Source organism: Oncorhynchus tshawytscha, linkage group LG25 (assembly GCF_018296145.1).
Source record: "Oncorhynchus tshawytscha isolate Ot180627B linkage group LG25, Otsh_v2.0, whole genome shotgun sequence".
NCBI lineage: Eukaryota > Metazoa > Chordata > Actinopteri > Salmoniformes > Salmonidae > Oncorhynchus > Oncorhynchus tshawytscha.
The window spans coordinates 17411917-17424211 of record NC_056453.1 but is presented as its reverse complement, the minus strand read 5'-3'; the positions used below and the strand labels follow the sequence as shown (position 1 = coordinate 17424211).

The window sequence follows — 12295 nt, the reverse complement described above, 5'->3', positions numbered from 1 at the left end:
GTGGCTGCTGCCAACACACTGACTCAACTCCAGCCACTTTAATAATGGGAATTGATGGGAAATAATGTAAAATATATCACTAGCCACTTTAAACAATGCTACCTAATATAATGTTTACATACCCTACATTATTCATCTCATATGTATACGTATATACTGTACTCTATACTGTTCTCCACGGCAGGGGACATAGTGACTGCAAAGAGGTCTACCCTCTCCCCAGACAATGTAGACATCCTCATCTTTTGGAAAAAATCATTTTAATTTATAAGCTCAGGTCTGTTTTGCTTTCTTTCTTTTTGTACTTTTGTTAGATGACGTGGCTATTGTTTCATTCACTATTGTTCAAAGGAAGAAGGTATCATGCCTCATATTGCACTTTAATTTAACAATTGAGTATTGAATATTTTATTCAAATATTTTATTTAAACATTGAAAAGTTGCTTGCTTTAAGTGTTCTTTAAGTAATAAATGGAAAGAGAAGTTGTGTCTCCCTTTTTTTTTGTTGCTGATCTGAAAAACGATCCGATCCGTGAGTTTTGTGATCCGTTGCACCACCACTAGACAGTTATTTTCAAGTCGTGCCATAGATTTTCAAGCCCATTTAAGTCAAAACTGTAAATGGGCCTCTCGGGAACCTTCAATGTCGTCTTGGTAAGTAACTTGTGTATATTTGGCCTTGGGTTTAAGGTTATTGTCCTTCTGAAAGTTAAAATTTGTCTCCCAGTGTCTGTTGGAAAGCAGATTTTCCTCTAGGATTGTGCCTGTTCTCAGGTCTTTATTTTTATACAAACAAAACTCCCTAGTCCTTGGTAATGATGAGCATATCCATAACATGACGCAGCTACCACCATGCTTGAAAATATGACGAGTAGTGATGTTGGATTTCCCACAAACATAATGCTTTATATTCAGGACAAAAAGTACATTTCTTTTCCACATATTTTGCAGTATTACTTTAGTGTCTTATTGCAAACAGGAAGCATGTTTGGCATATTTTCTTATTCTGTACAGACTTTGTCACGACTCCCGCCGAAGTTGGCCCCCCCCGCCTGTTCGGGTGGCGCTCGGCGGTCATCGTCACCGGCCAACTAGCCTCCACCGATCCCTTTTTCTTTTCGGTTAGTTTTGTCTCATTTGTTACACCTGTTCCTATTTTGTGTGTGCTTGATTTGCTTCCCTATTTAGCGTGTGGAACCCTCCCCTTTGTTGTGCGGGATTATTTTGATGTTCACGTTGTGTCGTTGGTGTTGTTTGTGCTCTGGACCGTGTTACCCGTTGTTTTGGGTTGGTCAGTGTTTTGGCGCCCTGCGTGTTTGGGCATTTACTTTTGGTGCCGCATTAAAGTGCATCTTTCCCACCTCTCTGCTCTCTGCGCCTGATTCCTCTCTACACACCTAGCCAGCCGTGACACGTTCTTCTTTTCACTCGGTCATTTAGGTTAGTATTGTGGAGTAACTACAATGCTGTTTATCCATCCTCAGTTTTTACAGAGTGAGTCCATGCCGCTTATGTGACTTAAGAAAATGTAGCTTTGCCATAACAAATGTGTTGAATACTTGACTCAAGACATTTCAGATGTCTCAAGTTGAGGGACCGTGCAATTGGCATGCTGACTGCAGCAATGTCCACCAGAGCTGTTGCCAGATAAATAAATGAACATTAAAATTACCAAAAGCCGCCGCCAACGTTGTTTTAGAGAATTTGGCAGCATGTCCAACCGCAGACAACGCCAGCCCAGGACCTCCACATCTGGCTTCTTCACCTGCGGGATTGACTGAGCCCAGCCATCTGGACAGTTGATGAAACTGTGGGTTTGCACAACCGAATAATTTCTGCACAAACTGTCAGAAACTGTCTCAGGGAAGCTCATCTGCATGCTCGCAAGCCTCACCAGGGTCTTGAACTGACGGCAGTTTGGTGTCGTAACTGACTTCAGTGGGCAAATGGGGACTTCATCCCCGCCATCACCTCATGTTTCAGCATGTTGATGCAAGGATCTGTACACAATTCACGGAAGCTGCAAATGTGCCATACTCACCAGACATGACACTCATTGAGCATGTTTGGGATGCTCTGGATCGACGTGAACAGCGTGTTCCAGTTCCCAATAACATGACTAAAAGAATGTGGACACCTGCTCATTTAACATCTCATTACAAAATCATGGGCATTAACATGGAGTTGGTTCCCCGTTTGCTGCTATAAGAGCCTCACACTTCTGGGAAGGCTTTACACTAGATGTTGGAGCATTACTGCGGGTAATTGCTTCCATTCAGCGACAAGAGCCTTAGTGAGGTTCGGGCACTGATGTTGGGCGCTTAGGCCTGGCTCAGAGTTGCCGTTCCAATACATCCTCAAGGTGTTTGATGGGGTTGAGGTCAGGGCTCTGTGCAGGACAGTTAAGTTCTAGCATACCAATCTCAACAAACCATTTCTGTATGGACCTCGCTTTGTGCACAGGGGCATGGTCATGCTGAAACAGGAAAGGGCCTTCTCCAAACTGTTGCCACGAAGTTAGAAGCACAGAATCGTCTAGTATGCTGTAGCATAGTGTTAAGATTTGCCTTCACTGGAACTAAGGGGCCTTGCCCAAACCATGAAAAACATACCAAAAGAGAAATGACATGGTTACAGTAGGCTAGCCAAGAGGAATGCCCAGTATTTTTTGAAGCTTTCTTTTTGCAGACTATCAACAGCAGCTGGCATATTGCTAGTATGTTTACTATTGTTGGTTAACTTTTGCAAATCGCTTTCCCTAAAAGAAATACGCTCAGTGAGACATCAGTACTGCTCGAGAAGTTGCGTGGTGGCGCTTGAATGAACAGCCAATCAGATTTCTCAAATACAAATAGCATGACATTTACACGTGTAGTCTTCAACGGTAGACTGCGACAGAGCAGGTAAATGTTGAACTGGAATGCAAAAAGGCACTGAAAAGTTACTGGCCCAAGAGTTACTGGCCCAGTGACTGACGATATCCACTGGCCCAACGTGATTTAGTGGCCCCGGGCCAGCGGGCCTTCGTTACTGTCGGACCCAGCGCGTGAAATAAAATAAATGAATGTGCCATTTAACAAGAGCCTGCTGGTTTTCTGTTCTACCTGATAATTCATTTGCACCCACCTGGTGTCCCAGGTTTAAAACAATGAAAAAACACTCTGGAACTAGCGTCGAGATCCAGAGTTGAGTTTGAGGGCTCTAGATTAGAGCAATGAATATTCATGGCATAAACAAAGTACGTGCACTTGTGCTAAAATGCATCAAACTGGACACAGCTCATTCCCCTCAATTAACCCTGCCTTGCCTCAGCCCTGACCGACAGATGACTTCATGATTAGAATTGAATTAAACTACATCGTCTCTCCCTCTGCCTAATGTGTCGTGGAGAACACTTCCCTTGTTATTTTATTTCCTCCGCTCTCTTCTCTCATCTGTCCTTCACTCTCTCTTCTCCTCCACCTTATCCTCCCTCTTTTCAACCTCCCTCCCTCTCTCTCTCCTTTCCCTCCCTCCCTCCCTCTCTCTCTCCTTTCCCTCCCTCCCTCCCTCTCTCTCTCTCCTTTCCCTCCCTCCCTCCCTCCCCTTTCCTTTCCTTTCCTTTCCTTTCCTTTCCTTTCCTTTCCTTTCCCTCCTTTCCCCTTTCTCCCTCCCTCCCTCCCTCCCTCCCTCCTATCAGATGTTATGGGAACAGTAGTTCTCCCGCTAGAGGGCGATATTGTACTCAGGGGGCCTTTAGTGTATTAAATCAGTGGTTCCCAACCAGGGGTGCTAACCTGGGGTACTTGGCCTATCCATAGGGCGTACTTGAGAAGACTCATGAGACCATAGGCTTACTGGTAAAATGCACGAGGGGGAACTTCTGGGGAACTCTGGGCCAGAGCAAAATTCAGAAAAGGGTTGGGAACCACTGTTAGATTATCAGCTCTCGGCCCGCCCAAGGCTCTCTCTCCTGGGGTGTGTGTGTGTGTGTCCAAGGGTACTGCTAATGGCTTTCTGTTTTGTCTACATCTGGAGATGCATGTCTGTGGTACCCTCTTTCTTTCTCTCAATTATAGGCTTGTTAAAAATGACAACATCTCTCCTTCCATTCATGATGATATCGGCCCAACCGAGGGTTTCCATTTTCTATCCCTCTTTCTCTGCTCTCCATTCTAAGCCCCAGAAACATCCCGAGGTCCCACGTTATCCCTGACCCTCTTAGCTAGAGTTGACATTGCTCTCTCCCAGAACTTCTTAGGGCATTTGAATATGGACACCCAGCGGTGTCCTGTTACGTTCTCTCTCTTCTCTTGTGCGGCATCATTCTACTCATGGCTTTATCCGGTGCTGCATGACATTCTCTCTACATGTTCATCTGTACGGGTTATTGCTGGTCCTGGTGGTAATCCTCATGGTCGATCTCTATGCTGTGATCTCCTGCATTAGTGTCAGTGGTCGCAAAGTATAGATTGCTGCGGTCTTTCCTCAGTTGCATTAGGGTACGTTGTTAGACAGTGGCTAGAGAGGTCGCCGTAATGAGAGAAACATCACATACTGGAAGAAATAATACGCTACTGAAAACATTAGGATATTCATCCTACAGGATGAATCACGTTTCATTTTCTGCTCCCCATTAAATAAGAGAGGCAATGCAAAACCGCCACCTGTCATCCTTCCTCAATTGCACATGCTGACCCTCGTGACGCTGGCTGCCGACAGTTTTCTTCCTACCTGATTAAAGAGATAAAGTCCAGACAGGCTCGACTTATTTTAGGAAACTCTCTGAATGGACAGAGATAATTAGCGAACTCATACATGCACACCCACCCACCTAAAAGGACCCATTAATCAAAGCCGCCTGCAGCGCATCTTGCTCAAATCACATTTCTCCTTTCTCAGGAAAAAAAGGGGGGAAAAGTATTAAAAACCTCGTCTTTGCTTCAAATCCTTTCTATAGGACATCAACAACTAGTCGACACTATAGGATAATGCCAAATCAATGTAGCCCATCACATAAATTGACAAGGAAAGTGAAGGGGAGATATGGAGACAGCTGTGATATAGGCCTAGGCTACTGTATATGAAGATGAAATTGACAACCATTAGAGAATAGAAACACATGCACGCAGCCTGTCCATATTCTATCTGCTGTTGACACATTTTTGTGAACCAACGGATGGTAATGTTGGCACCGGGCCTACATTTTAATCTGTGCAATCACTTATTGACAAGGGTAGCCTAAACTCTGGCGGATATTTCACCGCTCCCTCCTTGTAATTGATGCATCTCCTCTGGCAACTCACCCCTCTCTTAACCAGGTAGCCTATGCTATATATAGACAATAAACAGCAATATACAGCACCAGTCCAAAACTTGGACACACCTACTCATTCAAGGGTTTTTCTTTATTTTTACTATTTTCTACATTGTAGAACAATAACAAAGACATCAAAACATACGGTAAAAAAGTGTTAAATAAGTCAAAACATATTTTATACTTGAGATTCTTCAAAGTAGTCACCCTTTGCCTTGATGACAGCTTTTCTCTCAACTAGTTTCACCTGGAATGCTTCACCAACAGTCTTAAAGGAGTTCCCACATATGCTGAGCACTTGTTGGCTTTTCCTTCACTCTGCGGTCCAACTCATCCCAAACCATCTCAATTGGGTTGAGGTCAGGGAAATTGTGGAGGCCAGGTCATCGGATGCAGCACCATCACTCTCCTTCTAGGTCAAATAACCTTTACACAGCCTGGAGGTGTGATCTGGGTCATTGTCCTGTTGAAAAACAAATGATAGTCCCACTAAGAGCAAACCCGATGGGATGGTGTATCGCTGCAGAATGCTGTGGTAGCCATGCTGGTTAAGTGTGCCTTGAATTCTAAATAAATCACAGACAGTGTCACCAGAAATACACCCCCACAACATCACACCTTCTCCTCCATTATTCACGGTGGGAACCACACATGCGGAGATCATCCGTTCACCTACTCTGGGTCTCACAAAGACACGGCGGTTGGAACCAAAAATCTCAAATTTGGACTCATCAGACCAAAGGACCGATTTCCAGAGGTCTAATGTCCATTGCTTGTGTTTCTTTGCCTAAGCAAACCAAGTAGTGGTTTCTTTGCAACAATTCGACCATGAAGGCCTGATTCACGCAGTCTCCCCTGAACAGTTGATGTATCTATTAGTTGAACTCTGTGAAGCATTTATTTGGGCTGCAATCTGAGGTGCAGTTAACTCTAATGAACTTATCCTCTGCAGCAGAGGTAACTCTGGGTCTTCCTTTCCTGTGGCGGTCCTCATGAAAGCCAGTTTCATCATAGCGCTTGATGTTTATTGTGCACTTAAAAGAAACTTTCAAAGTTCTTGAAATTTTACAGATTGACTGACTTATGTCTTAAAGTAATGATGGACTATCATTTTCTTTGCATATTTGAGCTGTTCTTGCCATAATATGGACTTGGTATTTTATCAAATAGGGCTATCTTCTGTATAGCACCCCTACCTTGTCACAACACAACGGGTTGGCTCAAATGCATTGAGGAAAGAAATTCCACAAATTAACATGGCACACCTGTTAATTGAAATGCATTCCAGGTGACTACCTCATGAAGCTGGTTGAGAGAATGCCAAGAGTGTGCAAAGCTGTCATCAAGGCAAAGAATATAAAATCTATTTTGATTTGTTTAACACTTTCTTGGTTACTACATGATTCCATATGTGTTATTTCATAGTTTATGTCTTCACTATTATTTCTACAATGCAGAAAATAGTCCAAATAAAGACAACCCGTTGAATGAGTAGTTGTGTCCAAACCTTTGACTGGTCCTGTAGTTTGAAACATAGAACTTTTTGTGGAGAGAAGCGCCGATTGATCCACTTGTTTGCTGAACAGATATAAAATAGGCGACAGTGTTGGCAATGAACTGTCGTGGAAGTTTGAAAGGTGAGAGCGACGTGAAGCTATGGTATGATGTGATCACACTGGATAAATGGATACATTGCTGCATTGCAAAAAAACAGGCAGAGAGAATTTCATTAATTTATTCATTCACACAACGAACCCACAGACCTGTCAGTGGCAGTGCGTGGACTGTCAGTGGCAGTGCGTGGACTGTCAGTGGCAGTGCGTGGACTGTCAGTGGCAGTGCGTGGACTGTCAGTGGTAGTGCGTGGACTGTCAGTGGCAGTGCGTGGACTGTCAGTGGTAGTGCGTGGACTGTCAGTGGCAGTGCGTGGACTGTCAGTGGCAGTGCGTGGACTGTCAGTGGTAGTGCGTGGACTGTCAGTGGTAGTGCGTGGACTGTCAGTGGTAGTGCGTGGACTGTCAGTGCGTGGACTGTCAGTGGCAGTGCGTGGACTGTCAGTGGTAGTGCGTGGACTGTCAGTGGTAGTGCGTGGACTGTCAGTGGTAGTGCGTGGACTGTCAGTGGCAGTGCGTGGACTGGCAGTGGCAGTGTGTGGACTGTCAGTAGTAGTGTGTGGACTGTCAGTGGTGGTGCGTGGACTGTCAGTAGTAGTGCGTGGACTGGCAGTGGCAGAGCATGGACTGTCAGTGGTAGTGCGTGGACTGTCAGTGGCAGTGTGTGGATTGTCAGTGGCAGTGTGTGGATTGTCAGTGGCAGAGCATGGACTGTCAGTGGTAGTGCGTGGACTGTCAGTGGCAGTGCGTGGACTGTCAGTGGCAGTGCGTGGACTGTCAGTGGCAGTGCGTGGACTGTCAGTGGCAGTGTGTGGATTGTCAGTGGCAGTGCGTGGACTGTCAGTGGCAGTGTGTGGACTGTCAGTGGCAGTGCGTGGACTGTCAGTAGTAGTGCGTGGACTGTCAGTGGTAGTGCGTGGACTGTCAGTAGTAGTGCGTGGACTGTCAGTGGCAGTGCGTGGACTGTCAGTAGTAGTGCGTGGACTGTCAGTAGTAGTGCGTGGACTGTCAGTGGCAGTGCGTGGACTGTCAGTAGTAGTGCGTGGACTGTCAGTGGTAGTGCGTGGACTGTCAGTAGTAGTGCGTGGACTGTCAGTGGCAGTGCGTGGACTGTCAGTAGTAGTGCGTGGACTGTCAGTGGTAGGCTATACCCTGTATTTTCTGTAGCATTAAAAAGATTCTGCTGATGTTTCCAGTCATATAAAATGTAATAGGCTAGAAATTACATGTAATGTGTTTATACAGACGTAAGGCCACATTTTTGCCGGGCAAAGAAAGGAGATGAAACGTTTCTCTATTTGCCATTAAAGGCATTGGAATTGTTCCATGTATCTCTCTCACATAGTAGGGTAGGCTACATACACATAAACAATAAATCAATGTTTTGCTAAGTTTTATACAGAACTATATACGGTTACTTCACACAAATATTTTCATTAATTAAGTGCCTGGGTTTGTAGCCATGAAAAATGAAAAACGCAGACTGTGCCGCAATGATCTCCGTCGGAGCCCACGGGTCCTGCGGTGTTGCATCCCTCTACCCCTGTGCAATGGCCAAGTTACCTCACAGCTACCCCCAGTGAGAAATTCCTGATTGCCGCCGCTGAGCAGGACTGTGGTTCTAAGAGGCAGGCTGAACGATTGGCTCATTGGTGATGGTGTGTTAAGACAAGAAATACTCAGCTATCGATCATCCCCAAATTAGCCTTTTTCTATATCCGTGCTGAGGTTGCGTGATCACCTCAGCATTGACAGGACAGAGAAACCCGACATGCTCACATGCGAACAAAAGAAAATACAACAAAGAAATGAATACAACTCATGATGACATGAGATGAATAAAGTTAGGAGCTAGGACTGAAATAGGTGCTGGAGACCTATTCATTTCTGCGACTGGTAGGCTACTGTTTATATGGGCAAGAGCTCCACAATACTTTTGAGCTAATATTCTATATGAGGACAATGAGCTCAGTAGAACATTTGAGGTGCTGGTTGGCTACTCAGCTCCGGTGACCTCCTGCCCAAGTCAAACACAGGATATAAATGATAAAGCTATGTCACGGGCAAATGATACATTAAAAGGGGGATACATCTGGGGAAGAAAATAAAGGGCCTCATTGCCAAAATCCAGAAGTATCCATTTTACAAAAGGAGGGTAGGTGAAAAAACTATTCATACAATGAAACAACTATTTTAGAAATAGGCCTACAGCTACACAGTAGCCTAATGGTGGCTGGCTGACAGGGGTGGAAAAAGGACCCAACTGTCATACTTGAGTAAAAGTAAAGATACTTGAGTCATTTTCTATTAACTTCTTGGATATAGGGGGAGCTCTTTTAATTTATGGATAAAAAAACGTGCCCATTTTAAGCGCAATATTTTGTCACGAAAAGATGCTCGGCTATGCATATAATTGGCAGCTTTGGAAAGAAAACACTCTAAGGTTTCCAAAACTGCAAAGATATTATCTGTGAGTGCCACAGAACTCATGCTACAGGCGAAACCAAGATGAAACTTCAACCAGGAAATGGGCAGAATTTTTGAAGCTCTGTTTCCCATTGTCTCCTTATATGACTGTGAATGCGCCGGGAATGAGCCTGCCCTTTCTATTGTTTCTCCAAGGTGTCTGCAGCATTGTGACATATTTGTAGGCATATCATTGGAAGATTGGCCATAAGAGACTACATTTACCAGGGGTCCGCCCGGTGTCCTTTGTCTAAATTGGTGCGTAATCTACAAGCTGCACGCAGTCATCCAGTGATTGAGAGGAGAGAGAGGAGGCTTTCAACGAACGATATATCATGAAGAGATATGTGAAAAACACCTTGAGGATTGATTCTAAAAAACGTTTACCATGTTTCAGTCGATATTATGGAGTTAATTTGGAAAAAAGTTCGGCGTTTTGAAGACTGAATTTTCGGGTTTTTTTGGTAGCCAAACGTGACGCACCAAACGGAGCAATTTCTCCTAAACAAATAATCTTTCAGGAAAAACGGAGCATTTGCTATCTAACTGAGAGTCTCCTCATTGAAAACATCTGAAGTTCTTCAAAGGTAATGATTTTATTTGAATGATTTTCTGTTTTTTGTGAAAATGTTGCCTGCTGATGCTAACGCTAAATGCTATGCTAAATGCTACGCTAGCTGCGCTAGCTGTTACACAAATGCTTGTTTTGCTATGGTTGAGAAGCATATTTTGAAAATCTAAGATGACAGTGTTGTTAACAAAAGGCTAAGCTTGAGAGCTAGCATATTAATTTCATTTCATTTGCGATTTCCATGAATAGTTAACGTTGTGTTATGCTAATGAGCTGCGGGGATAATTACACTCCTGGATACAGGTTTTTTTCGTAGCTAAACGTGACGCACCAAACGGAGCGATTTCTCCTAAACAAATCATCTTTCAGGAAAAACTGAGCATTTGCTATCTACCTGAGAGTCTCCTCATTGAAAACATCTGAAGTTCTTCAAAGGTAAATTATTTTATTTGAATGATTTTCTGGTTTTTGTGAAAATGTTGCCTGCTGATGCTAACGCTAAATGCTACGCTAGCTGCGCTAGCTGTTACACAAGTGCATGTTTTGCTATGGTTTGCTATGGCATATTTTGAAAATCTGAGATGACAGTGTTGTTAACAAAAGGCTAAGCTTGAGAGCTAGCATATTAATTTCATTTCATTTGCGATTTTCATGAATAGTTAACGTTGCGTTATGGTAATGAGCTTGAGGCTGTATTCACGATCCCGGATCCGGGATGGCTCGACGCAAGAAGTTAAGGTAAAAGTAAGTCACCCAGTAAAATTCTACTTGAGTAAAAGTCTAAAAGTAGTTGGTTTAAAATATACTTAAGTATCAAAAGTTTAAATCAATTCAAATTCCTTATATTAAGCAAGCCAGACGGCACCATTTTTTATTTATTTTTATTTACGGAAAGCCACGGGCACACTCCAACATTCAGATATCATTTACAAACGAAGCATGTGTGTTTAGTGAGTCCGCCAGATCAGAGGCAGTAGGGATGACCAGGGATGTTCGGTTGATAAGTGTATGAATGACTATTTTCCTGTCCTGCAAGGCATTCAAAATGTAACGAGTACTTTTGGGTGTCAAGGAAAATGTATGGAGTAAAAAGTACCAAGATTTTCTTAAGGAATGTAGTGAAGTAAAAGTAAAAGAGGTCAAAAATATAAATAGTAAAATAAAGTACCAATAAGTGGTACTTTAAATAGTTTTACTTTACACCAGTGCGTGCTGCAAATCAACTAGCCTCATCTTTAAAACAAAAGAGGTGATAGGCCTATTTGAGCTAAATCGACACAAATGTAATTGATTAGATTACTCCGTCAATAAAAAAAATGTATACAGAATGTACATGTAAATGTACATGTAGCTTTGAAGCTAACATCAGTTCACTAACGTTACTCTAGAACTTTATTTGCGTTAGCAAACCATAACGCAAAATGTGCTAATTTCAAAGCTGATTGGTTTTTCCCCTTGCCGAGACGAACCGCCCAAGCCCAACTGTCTGGCTGCGCGAGTGGAGACAGGAGACAGGAGACAGCGCATATTTTTTCTAAAAGAAGACAATAGACTTACTTATATGAAAATGTTCTTGATCAGTTGGCCTAAATGGTCCCAAATGAAAAGGGAAACAGATTGTCATCTGCAGCCCCAAAGACCACTGGAATCAGCCAAAACGATCTCGATATCTCAAATGGATGAACACACTCCTATTGAAGATGCATCCCCCTGTATTGTGAGTAGGCCTAGGCTACATCTTGATTTACCCAGTTTATGAAGAGATTGACCATTCAAATAAATGATAACCATTATGTTGTTATGTAGTTAAATTGTTAAAGACAAAGTCAAATTGATTGTATGGTTGTATAATGTATTTGTTACTGCATACATGGTTGTCTCTGGGAAAAAGTCTCAAAATGTTCAAATTGAATTCTATTTATTATTGGCATAACATATCGGTCTCTTTGACCTCCAGAAATTGGTATCGGACGTGAAAAAAACTCAAACCGGTCGTCCTCTAAATCAGTAGTTTCATTAGGATTCATTTAGGCCTTAATAATGACTTGCGATACAGCGAGGCCACTGTGCCTGACATTTAAACAACACGAGGTTAGCCAACACCCCAGGCACTGTCACAACCAGCCCTGCTGTGTGTGTGTGTGTGTGCGTGTGTGTGTGTGTGTGTGTGTGTGTGTGTGTGTGTGTGTGTGTGAGAGAGATGAATTTGACAACCTGACCTTTTGGTATGATTGCTGTAACACTCATTATGAGACAAACTTAAGGACAAGAGGATGTGTCACTCCAAAATAACTTAGAAATAATTTAAATAAGCAATAAAGCCCAAGGGGGTGTGGTATATGGCAAATG

At 43.2% G+C, this 12295-nt stretch overlaps 1 protein-coding gene across 1 annotated transcript in view; it reads right to left on the bottom strand.

The window, feature by feature from the left end:
* Positions 1-12295, bottom strand: part of spata20 (spermatogenesis associated 20) — an 83663-nt gene that overhangs the window by 21737 nt on the left and 49631 nt on the right. The window lies entirely within an intron of this gene.